We start from the raw sequence: 24,105 nt of genomic DNA, 5'->3' as shown, positions 1-24,105 counted from the left end.
CAGAGAATAATCACATCAGGGAAGAATATGTGCCCACTACACATCAGCCTTTCTTGGCAATTATCTGGTTACATAGAGGAACCGTATGATTCTAGTACCTATATAATGCACATTTGTCACAGAGATTATTACTTACGGCCACACCACCCTGAACATGCCCGACCTCGTCTGATCTCGGAAGCCAAGCACGGTTGGCCTGGTTAGTACTTGGGTGGGAGACTGCTTGGGAATACCAGGTGCTGTAAGCTTTATCTCTTCTCTGGACCACCTGAATGTCTTTTGTTGCAACGTCTGATCACCCTGTGACACATGAGGAAGTTGGTCATCTTCAGCTTCTGCTGCTTCGTTGGGAGACACGAAGTGATCTGAGAGTCTCAGTTTCAGCTGCAGAGAATAATCACGTCAGGGAAGAAGATGTGCCCACTACACATAAGCCTTTCTCTGCAATTATCTGGTTACATAGAGGAACCGTATGATTCCAGTACCTATATAATGCACATTTGTCACAGAGATTGTCGCTTACGGCCACACCACCCTGAATATAATATGCCCGACCTCGTCTGATCTCGGAAGCCAAGCAGGATTGTGCCTGGTTAGTACTTGGGTGGGAGACTGCTTGGGAATACCAGGTGCTGTAAGCTTTTTCTCTTCTCTCTACCACCTGCATGTCTTTTGTTGCAACGTCTGATCACCCTGTGACACATGAGGAAGTTGGTCATCTTCAGCTGCTGCTGCTTTGTTGGCAGACACAAAGTGATCTGAGAGTCTCAGTTTAAGCTGCAGAGAATAATCACATCAGGGAAGAATATGTGCCCACTACACATCAGCCTTTCTTGGCAATTATCTGGTTACATAGAGGAACCGTATGATTCCAGTACCTATATAATGCACATTTGTCACAGAGATTATTACTTACGGCCACACCACCCTGAACATGCCCGACCTCGTCTGATCTCGGAAGCCAAGCACGGTTGGCCTGGTTAGTACTTGGGTGGGAGACTGCTTGGGAATACCAGGTGCTGTAAGCTTTATCTCTTCTCTGGACCACCTGAATGTCTTTTGTTGCAACGTCTGATCACCCTGTGACACATGAGGAAGTTGGTCATCTTCAGCTGCTGCTGCTTTGTTGGCAGACACAAAGTGATCTGAGAGTCTCAGTTTCAGCTGCAGAGAATAATCACATCAGGGAAGAATATGTGCCCACTACACATCAGCCTTTCTTGGCAATTATCTGGTTACATAGAGGAACCGTATGATTCTAGTACCTATATAATGCACATTTGTCACAGAGATTATTACTTACGGCCACACCACCCTGAACATGCCCGACCTCGTCTGATCTCGGAAGCCAAGCACGGTTGGCCTGGTTAGTACTTGGGTGGGAGACTGCTTGGGAATACCAGGTGCTGTAAGCTTTATCTCTTCTCTGGACCACCTGAATGTCTTTTGTTGCAACGTCTGATCACCCTGTGACACATGAGGAAGTTGGTCATCTTCAGCTTCTGCTGCTTTGTTGGGAGACACGAAGTGATCTGAGAGTCTCAGTTTCAGCTGCAGAGAATAATCACGTCAGGGAAGAAGATGTGCCCACTACACATAAGCCTTTCTCTGCAATTATCTGGTTACATAGAGGAACCGTATGATTCCAGTACCTATATAATGCACATTTGTCACAGAGATTGTCGCTTACGGCCACACCACCCTGAATATAATATGCCCGACCTCGCCTGATCTCGGAAGCCAAGCAGGATTGTGCCTGGTTAGTACTTGGGTGGGAGACTGCTTGGGAATACCAGGTGCTGTAAGCTTTTTCTCTTCTCTCTACCACCTGCATGTCTTTTGTTGCAACATCTGATCACCCTGTGACACATGAGGAAGTTGGTCATCTTCAGCTGCTGCTGCTTTGTTGGCAGACACGAAGTGATCTGAGAGTCTCAGTTTCAGCTGCAGAGAATGATCACATCAGAGAAGATGATATGCCAGCTACACATCAGCCTTTCTCTGCAATTATCTAGTTGCATAGAGGAACCGTATGATTCCAGTACCTATATGATGCACATTTGTCAGTGACATTGTTGCTTACGGCCACACCACGTTGAACATGCCCGACCTCGTCTGATCTCGGAAGCCAAGCACGGTTGGGCCTGGTTAGTACTTGGATGGAAGACCTCTTGGGAATACCAGGTGCTTTAAGCTTTTTCTCTTCTTTCGACCACCTGCATGTCTTTTGTTGCAACGTCTGATCACCCTGTGACACATGAGGAAGTTGGTCATCTTCAGCAGCTGCTGCTGCTTTGTTGGCAGACACGAAGTGATCTGAGAGTCTCAGTTTCAGCTGCAGAGAATGATCACATGAGGGAAGAAGATTTGCCCACTACAAGTCAGCCTTTCTCGGCAATTATCTGGTTACATAGAGGAACCGTATGATTCCATTACCTATATAATGCACATTTGTCAAAGACATTGTCGCTTACGGCCACACCACCCTGAACATGCCCGAGCTCGTCTGATCTTGGAAGCCAAGCAGGGTTGGGCCTTGTTAGTACTTGAATTGGAGACAACTTGGGAATACCAGGTGCTGTAAGCTTTTTCTCTTCTCTCAACCACCTGCATGTCTTTTGTTGCAACGTCTGACCACCCTGTGACACATGAGGAAGTTGGTCATCTTCAGCTGCTGCTGCTTTGTTGGCAGACATGAAGTGATCTGAGAGTCTCAGTTTCAGTTGCAGAGAATGATCACATCAGAGAAGATGATTTACCCGCTACACATCAGCCTTTCTCGGCAATTATCTGGTTGCATAGAGGAACCGTATGATTCCAGTACCTATATAATGCACATTTGTCAGAGACATTGCTGCTTACGGCCACACCACCCGGAACATGCCTGACCTCGTCTGATCTTGGAAGCCAAGCAGGGTTGGGCCTGGTTAGTACTTGCATGGGAGACCACTTGGGAATACCAGGTGCTGTAAGCTTCTTCTCTACTCTCTACCACCTTCATGTCTTTTGTGGCAACGTCTGATCCTCCTGTGACACATGAGGAAGTTGGTCATCTTCAGCTGCTGCTGCGTCTTTGTTGGCAGACACGAAGTGATCTGAGAGTGTCAATTTCAGCTGCAGAGAATAATCACATCAGGGAAGAAGATGTGCCCACTACAAGTCAGCCTTTCTCGGCAATTATCTGGTTACATAGAGGAAGTGTATGATTCCAGTACCTATATAATGCACATTTGTCACAGATATTGTTGCTTACGGCCACACCACCCTGAATAAGCCCGACCTTGTCTGATCTTGGAAGTCAAGCAGGTTTGGGCCTCGTTAGTACTTGGATGGGAGACTGCTTGGGAATACCAGGTGCTGTAAGCTTTTTCTCTTCTCTCTACCACCTGCATGTCTTTTGTTGCAACGTCTGATCACCCTGTGACACATGAGGAAGTTGGTCATCTTCAGCTGCTGCTGCTTTGTTGGCAGACACAAAGTGATCTGAGAGTCTCATTTTCAGCTGGAGAGAATTATCACGTCAGGGAAGAAGATGTGCCCACTACATATCAGCCTTTCTCGGCAATTATCTGGTTACATAGAGGAAGTGTATGATTCCATTGCCTATATAGTGCACATTTGTCACAGAGATTGTTACTTACGGACAAACCACCCTGAATATGTCTGACCTTGTCTGATCTCGGAAGCCAAGGAGGGCTGGTTCTGGTTAGTACTTTGATGGGACACCGCTTGGGAATACCAGGTGCTGTAAGCTTTTTCTCTTCTCTCTACCACCTACATGTCTTTTGTTGCAATGTCTGATCGCCCTGTGACACATGAGGAAGTTGGTCATCTTCAGCTGCTGCTGCTTTGTTAGCAGACACGAAGTGATCTGAGAGTCTCAGTTTCAGCTGCAGAGAATAATCACATCAAGGAAGAAGATGTGCCCACAACAAGTTAGCCTTTCTCTGCAATTATCTGGTTACATAGAGGAACTGTATTATTCCAGTACCTATATAATGCACATTTTTCACAGACATTGTTACTTACGGCCACACCACCCTGAATATGCCCGACCTCGACTGATCTCGGAACCCAAGCAGGGTTGGGCCTGGTTAGTACTTGAATGGGAGACCCCTTGGGAATGCCAGGTGCTGTAAGCTTTTTCTCTTCTCTCTACCACCTGCATGTATTTTGTTGCAAGGTCTGATCGCCCTCTGACACATGAGGAAGTTGGTCATCTTCAGCTGCTGCTGCTTTGTTGGCAGACACGAAGTGACCTGAGATTCTCATTTTCAGCTGGAGAGAATAATCACGTCAGGGAAGAAGATGTGTCCACTATTTATCAGCCTTTCTCTGCAATTATCTGGTTATATAGAGGAAACGTATGATTCCAGTACCTATATAATACACATTTGTACCAGATATTGTTGCTTACCGCCACACCACCCTGAATATGCCCGACCTCGTCTGATCTCGAAAGCCAAGCAGGGTTGTGCCTGGTTAGTACTTGGATGGGAGACCGCTTGGGATTATCAGGTGCTGTAAGCTTTTTATCTTCTCTCAACCACCTGCATGTCTTTTGTTGCAACGTCTGATCACCCTGTGACACATGAGGAAGTTGGTCATCTTCATTTTCTGCTGCTTTGTTGGCAGACACGAAGTGATCTTAAAGTCTCATTTTCAGCTGGAGAAAATTATCACGTCAGGGAACAAGATGTGCCCACTACATATCAGCCTTTCTTGGCAATTATATGGTTGCATAGAGGAACCGTATGATTCCAGTACCTATATAATGCACATTTGTCACAAACATTGTTACTTACGGCCACACCACCCGGAATATGCCCAACCTCGTCTGATCTTGGAAGCCAAGCAGGGTTGGGCCTGGTTAGTACTTGGATGGGAGACCGCTTGGGAATACCAGGTGCTGTAAGCTTTTTCTCTTCTCTCAACCACCTGCATGTCTTTTGTTGCAACGTCTGATCACCCTGTGACACATGAGGAAGTTGGTCATCTTCAGCTGCTGCTGCTTTGTTGGCAGACATGAAGTGATCTGAGAGTCTCAGTTTCAGTTGCAGAGAATGATCACATCAGAGAAGATGATTTACCCGCTACACATCAGCCTTTCTCGGCAATTATCTGGTTGCATAGAGGAACCGTATGATTCCAGTACCTATATAATGCACATTTGTCAGAGACATTGCTGCTTATGGCCACACCACCCGGAACATGCCTGACCTCGTCTGATCTTGGAAGCCAAGCAGGGTTGGGCCTGGTTAGTACTTGCATGGGAGACCACTTGGGAATACCAGGTGCTGTAAGCTTCTTCTCTACTCTCTACCACCTTCATGTCTTTTGTGGCAACGTCTGATCCTCCTGTGACACATGAGGAAGTTGGTCATCTTCAGCTGCTGCTGCGTCTTTGTTGGCAGACACGAAGTGATCTGAGAGTGTCAATTTCAGCTGCAGAGAATAATCACATCAGGGAAGAAGATGTGCCCACTACAAGTCAGCCTTTCTCGGCAATTATCTGGTTACATAGAGGAAGTGTATGATTCCAGTACCTATATAATGCACATTTGTCACAGATATTGTTGCTTACGGCCACACCACCCTGAATAAGCCCGACCTTGTCTGATCTTGGAAGTCAAGCAGGTTTGGGCCTCGTTAGTACTTGGATGGGAGACTGCTTGGGAATACCAGGTGCTGTAAGCTTTTTCTCTTCTCTCTACCACCTGCATGTCTTTTGTTGCAACGTCTGATCACCCTGTGACACATGAGGAAGTTGGTCATCTTCAGCTGCTGCTGCTTTGTTGGCAGACACAAAGTGATCTGAGAGTCTCATTTTCAGCTGGAGAGAATTATCACGTCAGGGAAGAAGATGTGCCCACTACATATCAGCCTTTCTCGGCAATTATCTGGTTACATAGAGGAAGTGTATGATTCCATTGCCTATATAGTGCACATTTGTCACAGAGATTGTTACTTACGGACAAACCACCCTGAATATGTCTGACCTTGTCTGATCTCGGAAGCCAAGGAGGGCTGGTTCTGGTTAGTACTTTGATGGGACACCGCTTGGGAATACCAGGTGCTGTAAGCTTTTTCTCTTCTCTCTACCACCTACATGTCTTTTGTTGCAATGTCTGATCGCCCTGTGACACATGAGGAAGTTGGTCATCTTCAGCTGCTGCTGCTTTGTTAGCAGACACGAAGTGATCTGAGAGTCTCAGTTTCAGCTGCAGAGAATAATCACATCAAGGAAGAAGATGTGCCCACAACAAGTTAGCCTTTCTCTGCAATTATCTGGTTACATAGAGGAACTGTATTATTCCAGTACCTATATAATGCACATTTTTCACAGACATTGTTACTTACGGCCACACCACCCTGAATATGCCCGACCTCGACTGATCTCGGAACCCAAGCAGGGTTGGGCCTGGTTAGTACTTGAATGGGAGACCCCTTGGGAATGCCAGGTGCTGTAAGCTTTTTCTCTTCTCTCTACCACCTGCATGTATTTTGTTGCAAGGTCTGATCGCCCTCTGACACATGAGGAAGTTGGTCATCTTCAGCTGCTGCTGCTTTGTTGGCAGACACGAAGTGACCTGAGATTCTCATTTTCAGCTGGAGAGAATAATCACGTCAGGGAAGAAGATGTGTCCACTATTTATCAGCCTTTCTCTGCAATTATCTGGTTATATAGAGGAAACGTATGATTCCAGTACCTATATAATACACATTTGTACCAGATATTGTTGCTTACCGCCACACCACCCTGAATATGCCCGACCTCGTCTGATCTCGAAAGCCAAGCAGGGTTGTGCCTGGTTAGTACTTGGATGGGAGACCGCTTGGGATTATCAGGTGCTGTAAGCTTTTTATCTTCTCTCAACCACCTGCATGTCTTTTGTTGCAACGTCTGATCACCCTGTGACACATGAGGAAGTTGGTCATCTTCATTTTCTGCTGCTTTGTTGGCAGACACGAAGTGATCTTAAAGTCTCATTTTCAGCTGGAGAAAATTATCACGTCAGGGAACAAGATGTGCCCACTACATATCAGCCTTTCTTGGCAATTATATGGTTGCATAGAGGAACCGTATGATTCCAGTACCTATATAATGCACATTTGTCACAAACATTGTTACTTACGGCCACACCACCCGGAATATGCCCAACCTCGTCTGATCTTGGAAGCCAAGCAGGGTTGGGCCTGGTTAGTACTTGGATGGGAGACCGCTTGGGAATACCAGGTGCTGTAAGCTTTTTCTCTTCTCTCAACCACCTGCATGTCTTTTGTTGCAACGTCTGATCACCCTGTGACACATGAGGAAGTTGGTCATCTTCAGCTGCTGCTGCTTTGTTGGCAGACATGAAGTGATCTGAGAGTCTCAGTTTCAGTTGCAGAGAATGATCACATCAGAGAAGATGATTTACCCGCTACACATCAGCCTTTCTCGGCAATTATCTGGTTGCATAGAGGAACCGTATGATTCCAGTACCTATATAATGCACATTTGTCAGAGACATTGCTGCTTATGGCCACACCACCCGGAACATGCCTGACCTCGTCTGATCTTGGAAGCCAAGCAGGGTTGGGCCTGGTTAGTACTTGCATGGGAGACCACTTGGGAATACCAGGTGCTGTAAGCTTCTTCTCTACTCTCTACCACCTTCATGTCTTTTGTGGCAACGTCTGATCCTCCTGTGACACATGAGGAAGTTGGTCATCTTCAGCTGCTTTTGCGTCTTTGTTGGCAGACACGAAGTGATCTGAGAGTGTCAATTTCAGCTGCAGAGAATAATCACATCAGGGAAGAAGATGTGCCCACTACAAGTCAGCCTTTCTGGGCAATTATCTGGTTACATAGAGGAAGTGTATGATTCCAGTACCTATATAATGCACATTTGTCACAGATATTGTTGCTTACGGCCACACCACCCTGAATAAGCCCGACCTTGTCTGATCTTGGAAGTCAAGCAGGTTTGGGCCTGGTTAGTACTTGGATGGAAGACTGCTTGGGAATACCAGGTGCTGTAAGCTTTTTCTCTTCTCTCTACCACCTGCATGTCTTTTGTTGCAACGTCTGATCACCCTGTGACACATGAGGAAGTTGGTCATCTTCAGCTGCTGCTGCTTTGTTGGCAGACACAAAGTGATCTGAGAGTCTCATTTTCAGCTGGAGAGAATTATCACGTCAGGGAAGAAGATGTGCCCACTACATATCAGCCTTTCTCGGCAATTATCTGGTTACATAGAGGAAGTGTATGATTCCATTGCCTATATAATGCACATTTGTCACAGAGATTGTTACTTACGGACAAACCACCCTGAATATGTCTGACCTTGTCTGATCTCGGAAGCCAAGGAGGGCTGGTTCTGGTTAGTACTTTGATGGGACACCGCTTGGGAATACCAGGTGATGTAATCTTTTTCTCTTCTCTCTACCACCTGCATGTATTTTGTTGCAACGTCTGATCGCCCTGTGACACATGAGGAAGTTGGTCATCTTCAGCTGCTGCTGCTTTGTTGGCAGACACGAAGTGATCTGAGAGTCTCATTTTCAGCTGGAGAGAATAATCACGTCAGGGAAGAAGATGTGTCCACTATTTATCAGCCTTTCTCTGCAATTATCTGGTTATATAGAGGAAACGTATGATTCCAGTACCTATACAATTTACATTTGTCAGAGACATTGTTGCTTACGGCCACACCACCCTGAATATGCCCGACCTCGTCTGATCTCGAAAGCCAAGCAGGGTTGTGCCTGGTTAGTACTTGGATGGGAGACCGCTTGGGATTATCAGGTGCTGTAAGCTTTTTCTCTTCTCTCAACCACCTGCATGTCTTTTGTTGCAACGTCTGATCACCCTGTGACACATGAGGAAGTTGGTCATCTTCATTTTCTGCTGCTTTGTTGGCAGACACGAAGTGATCTTAAAGTCTCATTTTCAGCTGGAGAAAATTATCACGTCAGGGAACAAGATGTGCCCACTACATATCAGCCTTTCTTGGCAATTATATGGTTGCATAGAGGAACCGTATGATTCCAGTACCTATATAATGCACATTTGTCACAAACATTGTTACTTACGGCCACACCACCCGGAATATGCCCAACCTCGTCTGATCTTGGAAGCCAAGCAGGGTTGGGCCTGGTTAGTACTTGGATGGGAGACCGCTTGGGAATACCAGGTGCTGTAAGCTTTTTCTCTTCTCTCAACCACCTGCATGTCTTTTGTTGCAACGTCTGATCACCCTGTGACACATGAGGAAGTTGGTCATCTTCAGCTGCTGCTGCTTTGTTGGCAGACACGAAGTGATCTTAGAGTCTCATTTTCAGCTGGAGAAAATTATCACGTCAGGGAACAAGATGTGCCCACTATATATCAGCCTTTTTCGGCAATTATCTTGTTACATAGAGGAACCATATGATTCCATTGCCTATATAATGCACATTTGTCACAGAGATTGTTGCTTACGGCCAAACCACCCTGAATATGTCTGACCTCGTTTGATCTCAGAAGCCAAGGAGGGTTGGGCCTGGTTAGTACTTTGATGAGAGACCGCTTGGGAATACCAGGTGCTGTAAGCTTTTTCTCTTCTCTCTACCACCTGCATGTCTTTTGTTGCAACGTCTGATCGCCCTGTGACACATGAGGAAGTTGGTCATCTTCAGCTGCTGCTGCCTTGTTGGCAGACACAAAGTGATCTGAGAGTCTCAGTTTCAGTTGCAGAGAATGATCACATCAGAGAAGATGATTTACCCGCTACACATCAGCTTTTCTCGGCAATTATCTGGTTGCATAGAGGAACCGTATGATTCCAGTACCTATATAATGCACATTTGTCACAGAGATTGTTGCTTACGGCCAAACCACCCTGAATATGTCTGACCTCGTTTGATCTCGGAAGCCAAGCAGGGTTGGGCCTGGTTAGTACTTGGATGGGAGACCGCTTGGGATTATCAGGTGATGTAAGCTTTTTCTCTTCTCTCAACCACCTGCATGTCTTTTGTTGCAACGTCTGATCACCCTGTGACACATGAGGAAGTTGGTCATCTTCATTTTCTGCTGCTTTGTTGGCAGACACGAAGTGATCTTAGAGTCTCATTTTCAGCTGGAGAAAATGATCACGTCAGGGAACAAGATGTGCCCACTACATATCAGCCTTTCTTGGCAATTATATGGTTGCATAGAGGAACCGTATGATTCCAGTACCTATATAATGCACATTTGTCACAGACATTGTTACTTACGGCCACACCACCCTGAATATGCCCAACCTCGTCTGATCTTGGAAGCCAAGCACGGTTGGGCCTGGTTAGTACTTGGATGGGAGACCGCTTGGGAATACCAGGTGCTGTAAGCTTTTTCTCTTCTCTCAACCACCTGCATGTCTTTTGTTGCAACGTCTGATCACCCTGTGACACATGAGGAAGTTGGTCATCTTCAGCTGCTGCTGCTTTGTTGGCAGACACGAAGTGATCTTAGAGTCTCATTTTCAGCTGGAGAAAATTATCACGTCAGGGAACAAGATGTGCCCACTATATATCAGCCTTTTTTTGGCAATTATCTTGTTACATAGAGGAACCATATGATTCCATTGCCTATATAATGCACATTTGTCACAGAGATTGTTGCTTACGGCCAAACCACCCTGAATATGTCTGACCTCGTCTGATCTCAGAAGCCAAGGAGGGTTGGGCCTGGTTAGTACTTGGATGGGAGACTGCTTGGGAATACCAGGTGCTGTAAGCGTTTTCTCTTCTCTCTACAACCTGCATGTCTTTTGTTGCAACGTCTGATCACCCTGTGACACATGAGGAAGTTGGTCATCTTCAGCTGCTGCTGCTTTGTTGGAAGACACGAAGTGATCTGAGAGTCTCAGTTTCAGCTGAAGAGAATAATCACGTCAGGGAAGAAGATGTGCCCACTACACATCAGCCTTTCTCAGCAATTATCTGGTTACATAGAGGAACCGTATGATTCCTGTACTAATATAATGCACTTTTGTCAGACACATTGTTGCTTACGGCCACACCACCCTGAACATACCCGCCCTCGTCTGATCTCGGAAGCCAAGCAGCGTTGAGCCTGCTTAGTACTTGGATGGGAGACTGCTTGGGAATACCAGGTGCTGTAAGTGTTTTCTCTTCTCTCTACAACCTGCATGTCTTTTGTTGCAACATCTGATCACCCTGTGACACATGAGGAAGTTGGTCATCTTCAGCTGCTCCTGCTTTGTTGGCTGACACAAAGTGATCTGAGAGTCTCAGTTTCAGTTGCAGAGAATGATCACATCAGAGAAGATGATTTGCCCGCTACACATCAGCCTTTCTCGGCAATTATCTGGTTGCATAGAGGAACCGTATGATTCCAGTACCTATATAATGCACATTTGTCAGAGACATTGTTGCTTACGGCCACACCACCCTGAATAAGCCAGACCTCGTCTGATCTCGGACACCAAGAAGGTTGTACCTGGTTAGTACTTGGATGGGAGACAGCTTGGGAATACCAGGTGCTGTAAGCTTTTTCTCTTCTCTCTACCACCTGCATGTCTTTTGTTGCAACGTCTGATCACCCTGTGACACATGAGGAAGTTGGTCATCTTCAGCTGCTGCTGCTTTGTTGGCAGACACAAAGTGATCTGAGAGTCTCAGTTTCAGCTGCAGAGAATAATCACATCAGGGAAGAATATGTGCCCACTACACATCAGCCTTTCTTGGCAATTATCTGGTTACATAGAGGAACCGTATGATTCCAGTACCTATATAATGCACATTTGTCACAGAGATTATTACTTACGGCCACACCACCCTGAACATGCCCGACCTCGTCTGATCTCGGAAGCCAAGCACGGTTGGCCTGGTTAGTACTTGGGTGGGAGACTGCTTGGGAATACCAGGTGCTGTAAGCTTTATCTCTTCTCTGGACCACCTGAATGTCTTTTGTTGCAACGTCTGATCACCCTGTGACACATGAGGAAGTTGGTCATCTTCAGCTGCTGCTGCTTTGTTGGCAGACACAAAGTGATCTGAGAGTCTCAGTTTCAGCTGCAGAGAATAATCACATCAGGGAAGAAGATGTGCCCACTACAAGTCAGCCTTTCTCTGCAATTATCTGGTTACATAGAAGAAGTGTATGATTCCAGTACCTATATAATGCACATTTGTCACAGCTATTGTTGCTTACGGCCGCACCACCCTGAATATGCCCGACCTCGTCTGATCTTGGAAGCCAAGGAGGGTTGGGCGTGGTTAGTACTTGGATGGAAGACCTCTTGGGAATACCAGGTGCTGTAAGCTTTTTCTCTTCTCTCTACCACCTGCATGTCTTTTGTTGCAACGTCTGATCACCCTGTGACACATGAGGAAGTTGGTCATCTTCAGCTGCTGCTGCTTTGTTGGCTGACACGAAGTGATCTGAGAGTCTCAGTTTCAGTTGCAGAGAATGATCACATCAGAGAAGATGATATGCCCGCTACACATCAGCCTTTCTCTGCAATTATCTGGGTGCATAGAGGAACCGTATGATTCCAGTACCTATATAATGCACATTTGTCAGAGACGTTGCTTACGGCCACACAACCCTGAACATGCCCGACCTCGTCTGATCTCGGAAGCCAAGCAGGGTTGGGCCTGGTTTGTACTTGGATGGAAGACCTCTTCGGAATACCAGGTGTTGTAAGCTTTTTCTCTTCTCTCTACCACCTGCATGTCTTTTGTTGCAATGTCTGATCACCCTGTGACACATGAGGAAGTTGGTCATCTTCAGCTTCTGCTGCTTTGTTGGCAGACACAAAGTGATCTGAGAGTCTCAGTTTCAGCTCGAGAGAATAATCACGTCAGGGAAGAAGATGTGCCCACTACTTATCAGCCTTTCTCGGCAATTATCTGGTTGCATAGAGGAACCGTATGATTCCAGTACCTATATAATGCACATTTGTCAGAGACATTGTTGCTTACGGCCACACCACCCTGAACATGCCCGACCTCGTCTGATCTCGGAAGCCAAGCAGGGTTGAGCCTGCTTAGTACTTGGATGGGAGACTACTTGGGAATACCAGGTGCTGTAAGCTTCTTCTCTTCTCTCTACCACCTGCATGTCTTTTGTTGCAACGTCTGATCATCCTGTGACACATGAGGAAGTTGGTCATCTTCAGCAGCTGCTGCTTCTTTGTTGTTAGACACGAAGTGATCTGAGAGTCTCAGTTTCAGCTGCAGAGAATAATCACATCAGGGAAGAAGATGTGCCCACTACAAGTCAGCCTTTCTCTGCAATTATCTGGTTACATAGAAGAAGTGTATGATTCCAGTACCTATATAATGCACATTTGTCACAGCTATTGTTGCTTACGGCCGCACCACCCTGAATATGCCCGACCTCGTCTGATCTTGGAAGCCAAGGAGGGTTGGGCCTGGTTAGTACTTGGATGGAAGACCTCTTGGGAATACCAGGTGCTGTAAGCTTTTTCTCTTCTCTCTACCACCTGCATGTCTTTTGTTGCAACGTCTGATCACCCTGTGACACATGAGGAAGTTGGTCATCTTCAGCTGCTGCTGCTTTGTTGGCAGACACGAAGTGATCTGAGAGTCTCAGTTTCAGCTGCAGAGAATGATCACATCAGGGAAGAAGATGTGCCCATAACAAGTGAGCCTTTCTCGGAAATGATCTGGTTACATAGAGGAAGTGTATGATTCCAGTACTTATATAATGCACATTTGTCACAGAAATTGTTCCTTACGGCCACACCACCCTGAATATGCCCGACCTCGTCTGATCTCGGAAGCTAAGGAGGGTTGGGCCTGGTTAGTACTTCAATGGGAGACTGCTTGGGAATACCAGGTGCTGTAAGCGTTTTCTCTTCTCTCTACAACCTGCATGTCTTTTGTTGCAACGTCTGATCACCCTGTGACACATGAGGAAGTTGGTCATCTTCAGCTGCTGCTGCTTTGTTGGAAGACACGAAGTGATCTGAGAGTCTCAGTTTCAGCTGAAGAGAATAATCACGTCAGGGAAGATGATGTGCCCACTACACATCAGCCTTTCTCAGCAATTATCTGGTTACATAGAGGAACCGTATGATTCCTGTACTTATATAATGCACATTTGTCACAGACATTGTTGCTTACGGCCACACCACCCTCAATATGCCTGACCTCGTCTGATCTCGGAAGCCAAGCAGGGTTGGTTCTGGTTAGTACTTGGGTGGGAGACCGCTTGAAAATACCATTTGCTGTAAGCTTTTTCTCTTCTCTCTACAACCTGCATGTCTTTTGTTGCAACGTCTGATCACCCTGTGACACATGAGGAAGTTGATCATCTTCAGCTGCTGCTGCTGCTTTGTTGGCAGACATGAAGTGATCTGAGAGTCTCAGTTTCAGCTCCAGAGAATAATCACATCAAGGAGGAAGATGTGCCCACTAAGAGTCAGCCTTTCTCGGCAATTATCTGGTTACATAGAGGAAGTGTATGATTCCAGTACCTATATAATACACATTTGTACCAGATATTGTTGCTTACAGCCACACCACCCTGAATAAGCTCGACCTCGTCTGATCTCGGAAGCCAAGCAGGGTTGGGCCTGGTTAGTTCTTGAATGGGAGACTGCTTGCGAATACCAGGTGCTGTAAGCTTTTTCTCTTCTCTCTACAACCTGCATGTCTTTTGTTGCAATGTCTGATCACCCTGTGACACATGAGGAAGTTGGTCATCTTCAGCTTCTGCTGCTTTGTTGGCAGACACGAAGTGATCTGAGAGTCTCAGTTTCAGCTGAAGAGAATGATCACATCAAGAAGGAAGATGTAACCACTAAGAGTCAGCCTTTCTCGGCAATTATCTGGTTACATAGAGGAAGTGTATGATTCCAGTACCTATATAATACACATTTGTCACAGAGATTGTCGCTTACGGCCACACCACCCTGAATATAATATGCCCGACCTCGTCTGATCTCGGAAGCCAAGCAGGGTTGTGCCTGGTTAGTACTTGGGTGGGAGACTGCTTGGGAATACCAGGTGCTGTAAGCTTTTTCTCTTCTCTCTACCACCTGCATGTCTTTTGTTGTAACATCTGATCACCCTGTGACACATGAGGAAGTTGGTCATCTTCAGCTGCTGCTGCTTTGTTGGCAGACACAAAGTGATCTGAGAGTCTCAGTTTCAGCTGCAGAGAATAATCACATCAGGGAAGAAGATGTGCCCATAACAAGTCAGCCTTTCTCGGCAATTATCTGGTTGCATAGAGGAACCGTATGATTCCAGTACCTATATAATGCACATTTGTCACAGACATTGTTGCTTACGGCCACACCACCCTGAACATGCCCGAGCTCGTCTGATCTTGGAAGCCAAGCAGGGTTGGGCCTTGTTAGTACTTGAATTGGAGACAACTTGGGAATGCCAGGTGCTGTAAGCTTTTTCTCTTCTCTCTACCACCTGCATGTATTTTGTTGAGAGGTCTGATCGCCCTGTGACACATGAGGAAGTTGGTCATCTTCAGCTGCTGCTGCTTTGTTGGCAGACACGAAGTGATCTGAGAGTCTCATTTTCAGCTGGAGAGAATAATCACGTCAGGGAAGAAGATGTGTCCACTATTTATCAGCCTTTCTCTGCAATTATCTGGTTATATAGAGGAAACGTATGATTCCAGTACCTATACAATTTACATTTGTCAGAGACATTGTTGCTTACGGCCACACCACCCTGAATATGCCCGACCTCGTCTGATCTTGGAAGTCAAGCAGGTTTGGGCCTGGTTAGTACTTGGATGGAAGACTGCTTGGGAATACCAGGTACTGTAAGCTTTTTCTCTTCTCTCTACCACCTGCATGTCTTTTGTTGCAACGTCTGATCACCCTGTGACACATGAGGAAGTTGGTCATCTTCAGCTGCTGCTGCTTTGTTGGCAGACACAAAGTGATCTGAGAGTCTCATTTTCAGCTGGAGAGAATTATCACGTCAGGGAAGAAGATGTGCCCACTACATATCAGCCTTTCTCGGCAATTATCTGGTTACATAGAGGAAGTGTATGATTCCATTGCCTATATAATGCACATTTGTCACAGAGATTGTTACTTACGGACAAACCACCCTGAATATGTCTGACCTTGTCTGATCTCGGAAGCCAAGGAGGGCTGGTTCTGGTTAGTACTTTGATGGGACACCGCTTGGGAATACCAGGTGATGTAATCTTTTTCTCTTCTCTCTACCACCTGCATGTATTTTGTTGCAACGTCTGATCGCCCTGTGACACATGAGGAAGTTGGTCATCTTCAGCTGCTGCTGCTTTGTTGGCAGACACGAAGTGATCTGAGAGTCTCATTTTCAGCTGGAGAGAATAATCACGTCAGGGAAGAAGATGTGTCCACTATTTATCAGCCTTTCTCTGCAATTATCTGGTTATATAGAGGAAACGTATGATTCCAGTACCTATACAATTTACATTTGTCAGAGACATTGTTGCTTACGGCCACACCACCCTGAATATGCCCGACCTCGTCTGATCTCGAAAGCCAAGCAGGGTTGTGCCTGGTTAGTACTTGGATGGGAGACCGCTTGGGATTATCAGGTGCTGTAAGCTTTTTCTCTTCTCTCAACCACCTGCATGTCTTTTGTTGCAACGTCTGATCACCCTGTGACACATGAGGAAGTTGGTCATCTTCATTTTCTGCTGCTTTGTTGGCAGACACGAAGTGATCTTAAAGTCTCATTTTCAGCTGGAGAAAATTATCACGTCAGGGAACAAGATGTGCCCACTACATATCAGCCTTTCTTGGCAATTATATGGTTGCATAGAGGAACCGTATGATTCCAGTACCTATATAATGCACATTTGTCACAAACATTGTTACTTACGGCCACACCACCCGGAATATGCCCAACCTCGTCTGATCTTGGAAGCCAAGCAGGGTTGGGCCTGGTTAGTACTTGGATGGGAGACCGCTTGGGAATACCAGGTGCTGTAAGCTTTTTCTCTTCTCTCAACCACCTGCATGTCTTTTGTTGCAACGTCTGATCACCCTGTGACACATGAGGAAGTTGGTCATCTTCAGCTGCTGCTGCTTTGTTGGCAGACACGAAGGGATCTTAGAGTCTCATTTTCAGCTGGAGAAAATGATCACGTCAGGGAACAAGATGTGCCCACTATATATCAGCCTTTTTCGGCAATTATCTTGTTACATAGAGGAACCATATGATTCCATTGCCTATATAATGCACATTTGTCACAGAGATTGTTGCTTACGGCCAAACCACCCTGAATATGTCTGACCTCGTTTGATCTCAGAAGCCAAGGAGGGTTGGGCCTGGTTAGTACTTTGATGAGAGACCGCTTGGGAATACCAGGTGCTGTAAGCTTTTTCTCTTCTCTCTACCACCTGCATGTCTTTTGTTGCAACGTCTGATCGCCCTGTGACACATGAGGAAGTTGGTCATCTTCAGCTGCTGCTGCCTTGTTGGCAGACACAAAGTGATCTGAGAGTCTCAGTTTCAGTTGCAGAGAATGATCACATCAGAGAAGATGATTTACCCGCTACACATCAGCTTTTCTCGGCAATTATCTGGTTGCATAGAGGAACCGTATGATTCCAGTACCTATATAATGCACATTTGTCACAGAGATTGTTGCTTACGGCCAAACCACCCTGAATATGTCTGACCTCGTTTGATCTCGGAAGCCAAGCAGGGTTGGGCCTGGTTAGTACTTGGATGGGAGACCGCTTGGGATTATCAGGTGATGTAAGCTTTTTCTCTTCTCTCAACCACCTGCATGTCTTTTGTTGCAACGTCTGATCACCCTGTGACACATGAGGAAGTTGGTCATCTTCATTTTCTGCTGCTTTGTTGGCAGACACGAAGTGATCTTAGAGTCTCATTTTCAGCTGGAGAAAATGATCACGTCAGGGAACAAGATGTGCCCACTACATATCAGCCTTTCTTGGCAATTATATGGTTGCATAGAGGAACCGTATGATTCCAGTACCTATATAATGCACATTTGTCACAGACATTGTTACTTACGGCCACACCACCCTGAATATGCCCAACCTCGTCTGATCTTGGAAGCCAAGCACGGTTGGGCCTGGTTAGTACTTGGATGGGAGACCGCTTGGGAATACCAGGTGCTGTAAGCTTTTTCTCTTCTCTCAACCACCTGCATGTCTTTTGTTGCAACGTCTGATCACCCTGTGACACATGAGGAAGTTGGTCATCTTCAGCTGCTGCTGCTTTGTTGGCAGACACGAAGTGATCTTAGAGTCTCATTTTCAGCTGGAGAAAATTATCACGTCAGGGAACAAGATGTGCCCACTATATATCAGCCTTTTTTTGGCAATTATCTTGTTACATAGAGGAACCATATGATTCCATTGCCTATATAATGCACATTTGTCACAGAGATTGTTGCTTACGGCCAAACCACCCTGAATATGTCTGACCTCGTCTGATCTCAGAAGCCAAGGAGGGTTGGGCCTGGTTAGTACTTGGATGGGAGACTGCTTGGGAATACCAGGTGCTGTAAGCGTTTTCTCTTCTCTCTACAACCTGCATGTCTTTTGTTGCAACGTCTGATCACCCTGTGACACATGAGGAAGTTGGTCATCTTCAGCTGCTGCTGCTTTGTTGGAAGACACGAAGTGATCTGAGAGTCTCAGTTTCAGCTGAAGAGAATAATCACGTCAGGGAAGAAGATGTGCCCACTACACATCAGCCTTTCTCAGCAATTATCTGGTTACATAGAGGAACCGTATGATTCCTGTACTAATATAATGCACTTTTGTCAGACACATTGTTGCTTACGGCCACACCACCCTGAACATACCCGCCCTCGTCTGATCTCGGAAGCCAAGCAGCGTTGAGCCTGCTTAGTACTTGGATGGGAGACTGCTTGGGAATACCAGGTGCTGTAAGTGTTTTCTCTTCTCTCTACAACCTGCATGTCTTTTGTTGCAACATCTGATCACCCTGTGACACATGAGGAAGTTGGTCATCTTCAGCTGCTCCTGCTTTGTTGGCTGACACAAAGTGATCTGAGAGTCTCAGTTTCAGTTGCAGAGAATGATCACATCAGAGAAGATGATTTGCCCGCTACACATCAGCCTTTCTCGGCAATTATCTGGTTGCATAGAGGAACCGTATGATTCCAGTACCTATATAATGCACATTTGTCAGAGACATTGTTGCTTACGGCCACACCACCCTGAATAAGCCAGACCTCGTCTGATCTCGGACACCAAGAAGGTTGTACCTGGTTAGTACTTGGATGGGAGACAGCTTGGGAATACCAGGTGCTGTAAGCTTTTTCTCTTCTCTCTACCACCTGCATGTCTTTTGTTGCAACGTCTGATCACCCTGTGACACATGAGGAAGTTGGTCATCTTCAGCTGCTGCTGCTTTGTTGGCAGACACAAAGTGATCTGAGAGTCTCAGTTTCAGCTGCAGAGAATAATCACATCAGGGAAGAATATGTGCCCACTACACATCAGCCTTTCTTGGCAATTATCTGGTTACATAGAGGAACCGTATGATTCCAGTACCTATATAATGCACATTTGTCACAGAGATTATTACTTACGGCCACACCACCCTGAACATGCCCGACCTCGTCTGATCTCGGAAGCCAAGCACGGTTGGCCTGGTTAGTACTTGGGTGGGAGACTGCTTGGGAATACCAGGTGCTGTAAGCTTTATCTCTTCTCTGGACCACCTGAATGTCTTTTGTTGCAACGTCTGATCACCCTGTGACACATGAGGAAGTTGGTCATCTTCAGCTGCTGCTGCTTTGTTGGCAGACACAAAGTGATCTGAGAGTCTCAGTTTCAGCTGCAGAGAATAATCACATCAGGGAAGAAGATGTGCCCACTACAAGTCAGCCTTTCTCTGCAATTATCTGGTTACATAGAAGAAGTGTATGATTCCAGTACCTATATAATGCACATTTGTCACAGCTATTGTTGCTTACGGCCGCACCACCCTGAATATGCCCGACCTCGTCTGATCTTGGAAGCCAAGGAGGGTTGGGCGTGGTTAGTACTTGGATGGAAGACCTCTTGGGAATACCAGGTGCTGTAAGCTTTTTCTCTTCTCTCTACCACCTGCATGTCTTTTGTTGCAACGTCTGATCACCCTGTGACACATGAGGAAGTTGGTCATCTTCAGCTGCTGCTGCTTTGTTGGCTGACACGAAGTGATCTGAGAGTCTCAGTTTCAGTTGCAGAGAATGATCACATCAGAGAAGATGATATGCCCGCTACACATCAGCCTTTCTCTGCAATTATCTGGGTGCATAGAGGAACCGTATGATTCCAGTACCTATATAATGCACATTTGTCAGAGACGTTGCTTACGGCCACACAACCCTGAACATGCCCGACCTCGTCTGATCTCGGAAGCCAAGCAGGGTTGGGCCTGGTTTGTACTTGGATGGAAGACCTCTTCGGAATACCAGGTGTTGTAAGCTTTTTCTCTTCTCTCTACCACCTGCATGTCTTTTGTTGCAATGTCTGATCACCCTGTGACACATGAGGAAGTTGGTCATCTTCAGCTTCTGCTGCTTTGTTGGCAGACACAAAGTGATCTGAGAGTCTCAGTTTCAGCTCGAGAGAATAATCACGTCAGGGAAGAAGATGTGCCCACTACTTATCAGCCTTTCTCGGCAATTATCTGGTTGCATAGAGGAACCGTATGATTCCAGTACCTATATAATGCACATTTGTCAGAGACATTGTTGCTTACGGCCACACCACCCTGAACATGCCCGACCTCGTCTGATCTCGGAAGCCAAGCAGGGTTGAGCCTGCTTAGTACTTGGATGGGAGACTACTTGGGAATACCAGGTGCTGTAAGCTTCTTCTCTTCTCTCTACCACCTGCATGTCTTTTGTTGCAACGTCTGATCATCCTGTGACACATGAGGAAGTTGGTCATCTTCAGCAGCTGCTGCTTCTTTGTTGTTAGACACGAAGTGATCTGAGAGTCTCAGTTTCAGCTGCAGAGAATAATCACATCAGGGAAGAAGATGTGCCCACTACAAGTCAGCCTTTCTCTGCAATTATCTGGTTACATAGAAGAAGTGTATGATTCCAGTACCTATATAATGCACATTTGTCACAGCTATTGTTGCTTACGGCCGCACCACCCTGAATATGCCCGACCTCGTCTGATCTTGGAAGCCAAGGAGGGTTGGGCCTGGTTAGTACTTGGATGGAAGACCTCTTGGGAATACCAGGTGCTGTAAGCTTTTTCTCTTCTCTCTACCACCTGCATGTCTTTTGTTGCAACGTCTGATCACCCTGTGACACATGAGGAAGTTGGTCATCTTCAGCTGCTGCTGCTTTGTTGGCAGACACGAAGTGATCTGAGAGTCTCAGTTTCAGCTGCAGAGAATGATCACATCAGGGAAGAAGATGTGCCCATAACAAGTGAGCCTTTCTCGGAAATGATCTGGTTACATAGAGGAAGTGTATGATTCCAGTACTTATATAATGCACATTTGTCACAGAAATTGTTCCTTACGGCCACACCACCCTGAATATGCCCGACCTCGTCTGATCTCGGAAGCTAAGGAGGGTTGGGCCTGGTTAGTACTTCAATGGGAGACTGCTTGGGAATACCAGGTGCTGTAAGCGTTTTCTCTTCTCTCTACAACCTGCATGTCTTTTGTTGCAACGTCTGATCACCCTGTGACACATGAGGAAGTTGGTCATCTTCAGCTGCTGCTGCTTTGTTGGAAGACACGAAGTGATCTGAGAGTCTCAGTTTCAGCTGAAGAGAATAATCACGTCAGGGAAGATGATGTGCCCACTACACATCAGCCTTTCTCAGCAATTATCTGGTTACATAGAGGAACCGTATGATTCCTGTACTTATATAATGCACATTTGTCACAGACATTGTTGCTTACGGCCACACCACCCTCAATATGCCTGACCTCGTCTGATCTCGGAAGCCAAGCAGGGTTGGTTCTGGTTAGTACTTGGGTGGGAGACCGCTTGAAAATACCATTTGCTGTAAGCTTTTTCTCTTCTCTCTACAACCTGCATGTCTTTTGTTGCAACGTCTGATCACCCTGTGACACATGAGGAAGTTGATCATCTTCAGCTGCTGCTGCTGCTTTGTTGGCAGACATGAAGTGATCTGAGAGTCTCAGTTTCAGCTCCAGAGAATAATCACATCAAGGAGGAAGATGTGCCCACTAAGAGTCAGCCTTTCTCGGCAATTATCTGGTTACATAGAGGAAGTGTATGATTCCAGTACCTATATAATACACATTTGTACCAGATATTGTTGCTTACAGCCACACCACCCTGAATAAGCTCGACCTCGTCTGATCTCGGAAGCCAAGCAGGGTTGGGCCTGGTTAGTTCTTGAATGGGAGACTGCTTGCGAATACCAGGTGCTGTAAGCTTTTTCTCTTCTCTCTACAACCTGCATGTCTTTTGTTGCAATGTCTGATCACCCTGTGACACATGAGGAAGTTGGTCATCTTCAGCTTCTGCTGCTTTGTTGGCAGACACGAAGTGATCTGAGAGTCTCAGTTTCAGCTGAAGAGAATGATCACATCAAGAAGGAAGATGTAACCACTAAGAGTCAGCCTTTCTCGGCAATTATCTGGTTACATAGAGGAAGTGTATGATTCCAGTACCTATATAATACACATTTGTCACAGAGATTGTCGCTTACGGCCACACCACCCTGAATATAATATGCCCGACCTCGTCTGATCTCGGAAGCCAAGCAGGGTTGTGCCTGGTTAGTACTTGGGTGGGAGACTGCTTGGGAATACCAGGTGCTGTAAGCTTTTTCTCTTCTCTCTACCACCTGCATGTCTTTTGTTGTAACATCTGATCACCCTGTGACACATGAGGAAGTTGGTCATCTTCAGCTGCTGCTGCTTTGTTGGCAGACACAAAGTGATCTGAGAGTCTCAGTTTCAGCTGCAGAGAATAATCACATCAGGGAAGAAGATGTGCCCATAACAAGTCAGCCTTTCTCGGCAATTATCTGGTTGCATAGAGGAACCGTATGATTCCAGTACCTATATAATGCACATTTGTCACAGACATTGTTGCTTACGGCCACACCACCCTGAACATGCCCGAGCTCGTCTGATCTTGGAAGCCAAGCAGGGTTGGGCCTTGTTAGTACTTGAATTGGAGACAACTTGGGAATACCAGGTGCTGTAAGCTTTTTCTCTTCTCTCAACCACCTGCATGTATTTTGTTGCAACGTCTGACCACCCTGTGACACATGAGGAAGTTGGTCATCTTCAGCTGCTGCTGCTTTGTTGGCAGACATGAAGTGATCTGAGAGTCTCAGTTTCAGTTGCAGAGAATGATCACATCAGAGAAGATGATTTACCCGCTACACATCAGCCTTTCTCGGCAATTATCTGGTTGCATAGAGGAACCGTATGATTCCAGTACCTATATAATGCACATTTGTCAGAGACATTGCTGCTTACGGCCACACCACCCGGAACATGCCTGACCTCGTCTGATCTTGGAAGCCAAGCAGGGTTGGGCCTGGTTAGTACTTGCATGGGAGACCACTTGGGAATACCAGGTGCTGTAAGCTTCTTCTCTACTCTCTACCACCTTCATGTCTTTTGTGGCAACGTCTGATCCTCCTGTGACACATGAGGAAGTTGGTCATCTTCAGCTGCTGCTGCGTCTTTGTTGGCAGACACGAAGTGATCTGAGAGTGTCAATTTCAGCTGCAGAGAATAATCACATCAGGGAAGAAGATGTGCCCACTACAAGTCAGCCTTTCTGGGCAATTATCTGGTTACATAGAGGAAGTGTATGATTCCATTGCCTATATAATGCACATTTGTCACAGATATTGTTGCTTACGGCCACACCACCCTGAATAAGCCCGACCTTGTCTGATCTTGGAAGTCAAGCAGGTTTGGGCCTCGTTAGTACTTGGATGGGAGACTGCTTGGGAATACCAGGTGCTGTAAGCTTTTTCTCTTCTCTCTACCACCTGCATGTCTTTTGTTGCAACGTCTGATCACCCTGTGACACATGAGGAAGTTGGTCATCTTCAGCTGCTGCTGCTTTGTTGGCAGACACAAAGTGATCTGAGAGTCTCATTTTCAGCTGGAGAGAATTATCA

The 24,105-nt window shown here is 46.2% G+C and overlaps 6 non-coding genes and 50 pseudogenes across 6 annotated transcripts; all 56 read left to right on the top strand.

Annotated features, from left to right (window-relative positions):
* The first annotated feature begins 130 nt into the window (after nucleotides 1-130).
* LOC140290126 (5S ribosomal RNA) lies at nucleotides 131-248 on the top strand (annotated as a pseudogene).
* A 269-nt stretch (nucleotides 249-517) lies between these two features.
* On the top strand, nucleotides 518-641 carry LOC140289797 (5S ribosomal RNA; annotated as a pseudogene).
* A 269-nt stretch (nucleotides 642-910) lies between these two features.
* LOC140290125 (5S ribosomal RNA) lies at nucleotides 911-1,028 on the top strand (annotated as a pseudogene).
* Nucleotides 1,029-1,297: 269 nt separating this feature from the next.
* On the top strand, nucleotides 1,298-1,415 carry LOC140290124 (5S ribosomal RNA; annotated as a pseudogene).
* A 269-nt stretch (nucleotides 1,416-1,684) lies between these two features.
* Nucleotides 1,685-1,808, top strand: LOC140293692 (5S ribosomal RNA; annotated as a pseudogene).
* Nucleotides 1,809-2,077: 269 nt separating this feature from the next.
* On the top strand, nucleotides 2,078-2,196 carry LOC140269581 (5S ribosomal RNA; annotated as a pseudogene).
* A 272-nt stretch (nucleotides 2,197-2,468) lies between these two features.
* Nucleotides 2,469-2,587, top strand: LOC140313900 (5S ribosomal RNA; annotated as a pseudogene).
* Nucleotides 2,588-2,856: 269 nt separating this feature from the next.
* LOC140303404 (5S ribosomal RNA) lies at nucleotides 2,857-2,975 on the top strand (annotated as a pseudogene).
* A 272-nt stretch (nucleotides 2,976-3,247) lies between these two features.
* Nucleotides 3,248-3,366, top strand: LOC140293172 (5S ribosomal RNA; annotated as a pseudogene).
* A 657-nt stretch (nucleotides 3,367-4,023) lies between these two features.
* On the top strand, nucleotides 4,024-4,142 carry LOC140307374 (5S ribosomal RNA; annotated as a pseudogene).
* A 269-nt stretch (nucleotides 4,143-4,411) lies between these two features.
* Nucleotides 4,412-4,530, top strand: LOC140291455 (5S ribosomal RNA; annotated as a pseudogene).
* A 269-nt stretch (nucleotides 4,531-4,799) lies between these two features.
* Nucleotides 4,800-4,918, top strand: LOC140298964 (5S ribosomal RNA). Its single transcript, XR_011914557.1, has one exon. It is a non-coding gene; the product is annotated as a 5S ribosomal RNA (ribosomal RNA).
* Nucleotides 4,919-5,187: 269 nt separating this feature from the next.
* On the top strand, nucleotides 5,188-5,306 carry LOC140313217 (5S ribosomal RNA; annotated as a pseudogene).
* A 272-nt stretch (nucleotides 5,307-5,578) lies between these two features.
* LOC140293170 (5S ribosomal RNA) lies at nucleotides 5,579-5,697 on the top strand (annotated as a pseudogene).
* A 657-nt stretch (nucleotides 5,698-6,354) lies between these two features.
* Nucleotides 6,355-6,473, top strand: LOC140307369 (5S ribosomal RNA; annotated as a pseudogene).
* Nucleotides 6,474-6,742: 269 nt separating this feature from the next.
* On the top strand, nucleotides 6,743-6,861 carry LOC140291453 (5S ribosomal RNA; annotated as a pseudogene).
* A 269-nt stretch (nucleotides 6,862-7,130) lies between these two features.
* Nucleotides 7,131-7,249, top strand: LOC140298963 (5S ribosomal RNA). The gene has a single exon (XR_011914556.1). It is a non-coding gene; the product is annotated as a 5S ribosomal RNA (ribosomal RNA).
* Nucleotides 7,250-7,518: 269 nt separating this feature from the next.
* On the top strand, nucleotides 7,519-7,637 carry LOC140313210 (5S ribosomal RNA; annotated as a pseudogene).
* A 272-nt stretch (nucleotides 7,638-7,909) lies between these two features.
* Nucleotides 7,910-8,028, top strand: LOC140289286 (5S ribosomal RNA; annotated as a pseudogene).
* A 657-nt stretch (nucleotides 8,029-8,685) lies between these two features.
* On the top strand, nucleotides 8,686-8,804 carry LOC140271947 (5S ribosomal RNA; annotated as a pseudogene).
* A 269-nt stretch (nucleotides 8,805-9,073) lies between these two features.
* LOC140298962 (5S ribosomal RNA) lies at nucleotides 9,074-9,192 on the top strand. The gene has a single exon (XR_011914555.1). It is a non-coding gene; the product is annotated as a 5S ribosomal RNA (ribosomal RNA).
* A 269-nt stretch (nucleotides 9,193-9,461) lies between these two features.
* Nucleotides 9,462-9,580, top strand: LOC140273521 (5S ribosomal RNA; annotated as a pseudogene).
* A 269-nt stretch (nucleotides 9,581-9,849) lies between these two features.
* On the top strand, nucleotides 9,850-9,968 carry LOC140289047 (5S ribosomal RNA; annotated as a pseudogene).
* Nucleotides 9,969-10,237: 269 nt separating this feature from the next.
* LOC140298826 (5S ribosomal RNA) lies at nucleotides 10,238-10,356 on the top strand. Its single transcript, XR_011914430.1, has one exon. It is a non-coding gene; the product is annotated as a 5S ribosomal RNA (ribosomal RNA).
* A 270-nt stretch (nucleotides 10,357-10,626) lies between these two features.
* LOC140310869 (5S ribosomal RNA) lies at nucleotides 10,627-10,745 on the top strand (annotated as a pseudogene).
* Nucleotides 10,746-11,014: 269 nt separating this feature from the next.
* On the top strand, nucleotides 11,015-11,133 carry LOC140294570 (5S ribosomal RNA; annotated as a pseudogene).
* Nucleotides 11,134-11,789: 656 nt separating this feature from the next.
* LOC140290123 (5S ribosomal RNA) lies at nucleotides 11,790-11,907 on the top strand (annotated as a pseudogene).
* A 269-nt stretch (nucleotides 11,908-12,176) lies between these two features.
* On the top strand, nucleotides 12,177-12,295 carry LOC140289451 (5S ribosomal RNA; annotated as a pseudogene).
* Nucleotides 12,296-12,561: 266 nt separating this feature from the next.
* Nucleotides 12,562-12,680, top strand: LOC140276009 (5S ribosomal RNA; annotated as a pseudogene).
* Nucleotides 12,681-12,949: 269 nt separating this feature from the next.
* On the top strand, nucleotides 12,950-13,068 carry LOC140301184 (5S ribosomal RNA; annotated as a pseudogene).
* Nucleotides 13,069-13,340: 272 nt separating this feature from the next.
* Nucleotides 13,341-13,459, top strand: LOC140311570 (5S ribosomal RNA; annotated as a pseudogene).
* A 269-nt stretch (nucleotides 13,460-13,728) lies between these two features.
* LOC140312945 (5S ribosomal RNA) lies at nucleotides 13,729-13,847 on the top strand (annotated as a pseudogene).
* Nucleotides 13,848-14,116: 269 nt separating this feature from the next.
* Nucleotides 14,117-14,235, top strand: LOC140295403 (5S ribosomal RNA; annotated as a pseudogene).
* Nucleotides 14,236-14,507: 272 nt separating this feature from the next.
* LOC140277054 (5S ribosomal RNA) lies at nucleotides 14,508-14,626 on the top strand (annotated as a pseudogene).
* A 269-nt stretch (nucleotides 14,627-14,895) lies between these two features.
* LOC140268405 (5S ribosomal RNA) lies at nucleotides 14,896-15,019 on the top strand (annotated as a pseudogene).
* Nucleotides 15,020-15,288: 269 nt separating this feature from the next.
* Nucleotides 15,289-15,407, top strand: LOC140271674 (5S ribosomal RNA; annotated as a pseudogene).
* A 269-nt stretch (nucleotides 15,408-15,676) lies between these two features.
* On the top strand, nucleotides 15,677-15,795 carry LOC140269864 (5S ribosomal RNA; annotated as a pseudogene).
* Nucleotides 15,796-16,452: 657 nt separating this feature from the next.
* Nucleotides 16,453-16,571, top strand: LOC140271941 (5S ribosomal RNA; annotated as a pseudogene).
* A 269-nt stretch (nucleotides 16,572-16,840) lies between these two features.
* Nucleotides 16,841-16,959, top strand: LOC140298961 (5S ribosomal RNA). Its single transcript, XR_011914554.1, has one exon. It is a non-coding gene; the product is annotated as a 5S ribosomal RNA (ribosomal RNA).
* Nucleotides 16,960-17,228: 269 nt separating this feature from the next.
* LOC140273514 (5S ribosomal RNA) lies at nucleotides 17,229-17,347 on the top strand (annotated as a pseudogene).
* Nucleotides 17,348-17,616: 269 nt separating this feature from the next.
* Nucleotides 17,617-17,735, top strand: LOC140289046 (5S ribosomal RNA; annotated as a pseudogene).
* Nucleotides 17,736-18,004: 269 nt separating this feature from the next.
* On the top strand, nucleotides 18,005-18,123 carry LOC140298825 (5S ribosomal RNA). Its single transcript, XR_011914429.1, has one exon. It is a non-coding gene; the product is annotated as a 5S ribosomal RNA (ribosomal RNA).
* A 270-nt stretch (nucleotides 18,124-18,393) lies between these two features.
* On the top strand, nucleotides 18,394-18,512 carry LOC140310858 (5S ribosomal RNA; annotated as a pseudogene).
* Nucleotides 18,513-18,781: 269 nt separating this feature from the next.
* On the top strand, nucleotides 18,782-18,900 carry LOC140294569 (5S ribosomal RNA; annotated as a pseudogene).
* A 656-nt stretch (nucleotides 18,901-19,556) lies between these two features.
* Nucleotides 19,557-19,674, top strand: LOC140290122 (5S ribosomal RNA; annotated as a pseudogene).
* A 269-nt stretch (nucleotides 19,675-19,943) lies between these two features.
* LOC140289450 (5S ribosomal RNA) lies at nucleotides 19,944-20,062 on the top strand (annotated as a pseudogene).
* Nucleotides 20,063-20,328: 266 nt separating this feature from the next.
* Nucleotides 20,329-20,447, top strand: LOC140275987 (5S ribosomal RNA; annotated as a pseudogene).
* Nucleotides 20,448-20,716: 269 nt separating this feature from the next.
* LOC140301183 (5S ribosomal RNA) lies at nucleotides 20,717-20,835 on the top strand (annotated as a pseudogene).
* Nucleotides 20,836-21,107: 272 nt separating this feature from the next.
* On the top strand, nucleotides 21,108-21,226 carry LOC140311562 (5S ribosomal RNA; annotated as a pseudogene).
* A 269-nt stretch (nucleotides 21,227-21,495) lies between these two features.
* LOC140312941 (5S ribosomal RNA) lies at nucleotides 21,496-21,614 on the top strand (annotated as a pseudogene).
* Nucleotides 21,615-21,883: 269 nt separating this feature from the next.
* LOC140295402 (5S ribosomal RNA) lies at nucleotides 21,884-22,002 on the top strand (annotated as a pseudogene).
* A 272-nt stretch (nucleotides 22,003-22,274) lies between these two features.
* Nucleotides 22,275-22,393, top strand: LOC140277050 (5S ribosomal RNA; annotated as a pseudogene).
* A 269-nt stretch (nucleotides 22,394-22,662) lies between these two features.
* Nucleotides 22,663-22,786, top strand: LOC140268402 (5S ribosomal RNA; annotated as a pseudogene).
* A 269-nt stretch (nucleotides 22,787-23,055) lies between these two features.
* On the top strand, nucleotides 23,056-23,174 carry LOC140313893 (5S ribosomal RNA; annotated as a pseudogene).
* A 269-nt stretch (nucleotides 23,175-23,443) lies between these two features.
* On the top strand, nucleotides 23,444-23,562 carry LOC140303399 (5S ribosomal RNA; annotated as a pseudogene).
* Nucleotides 23,563-23,834: 272 nt separating this feature from the next.
* On the top strand, nucleotides 23,835-23,953 carry LOC140293169 (5S ribosomal RNA; annotated as a pseudogene).
* The last annotated feature ends 152 nt before the right edge of the window (nucleotides 23,954-24,105 follow it).

The sequence above is a fragment of the Leuresthes tenuis genome, unplaced genomic scaffold, assembly GCF_036924035.1.
Source record: "Leuresthes tenuis unplaced genomic scaffold, fLeuTen1.0.hap1 SCAF_1, whole genome shotgun sequence".
NCBI classification, from domain to species: domain Eukaryota; kingdom Metazoa; phylum Chordata; class Actinopteri; order Atheriniformes; family Atherinopsidae; genus Leuresthes; species Leuresthes tenuis.
The sequence above is the reverse complement of the archived record's forward strand: the minus strand, read 5'-3'. Positions and strand labels throughout refer to the sequence as shown.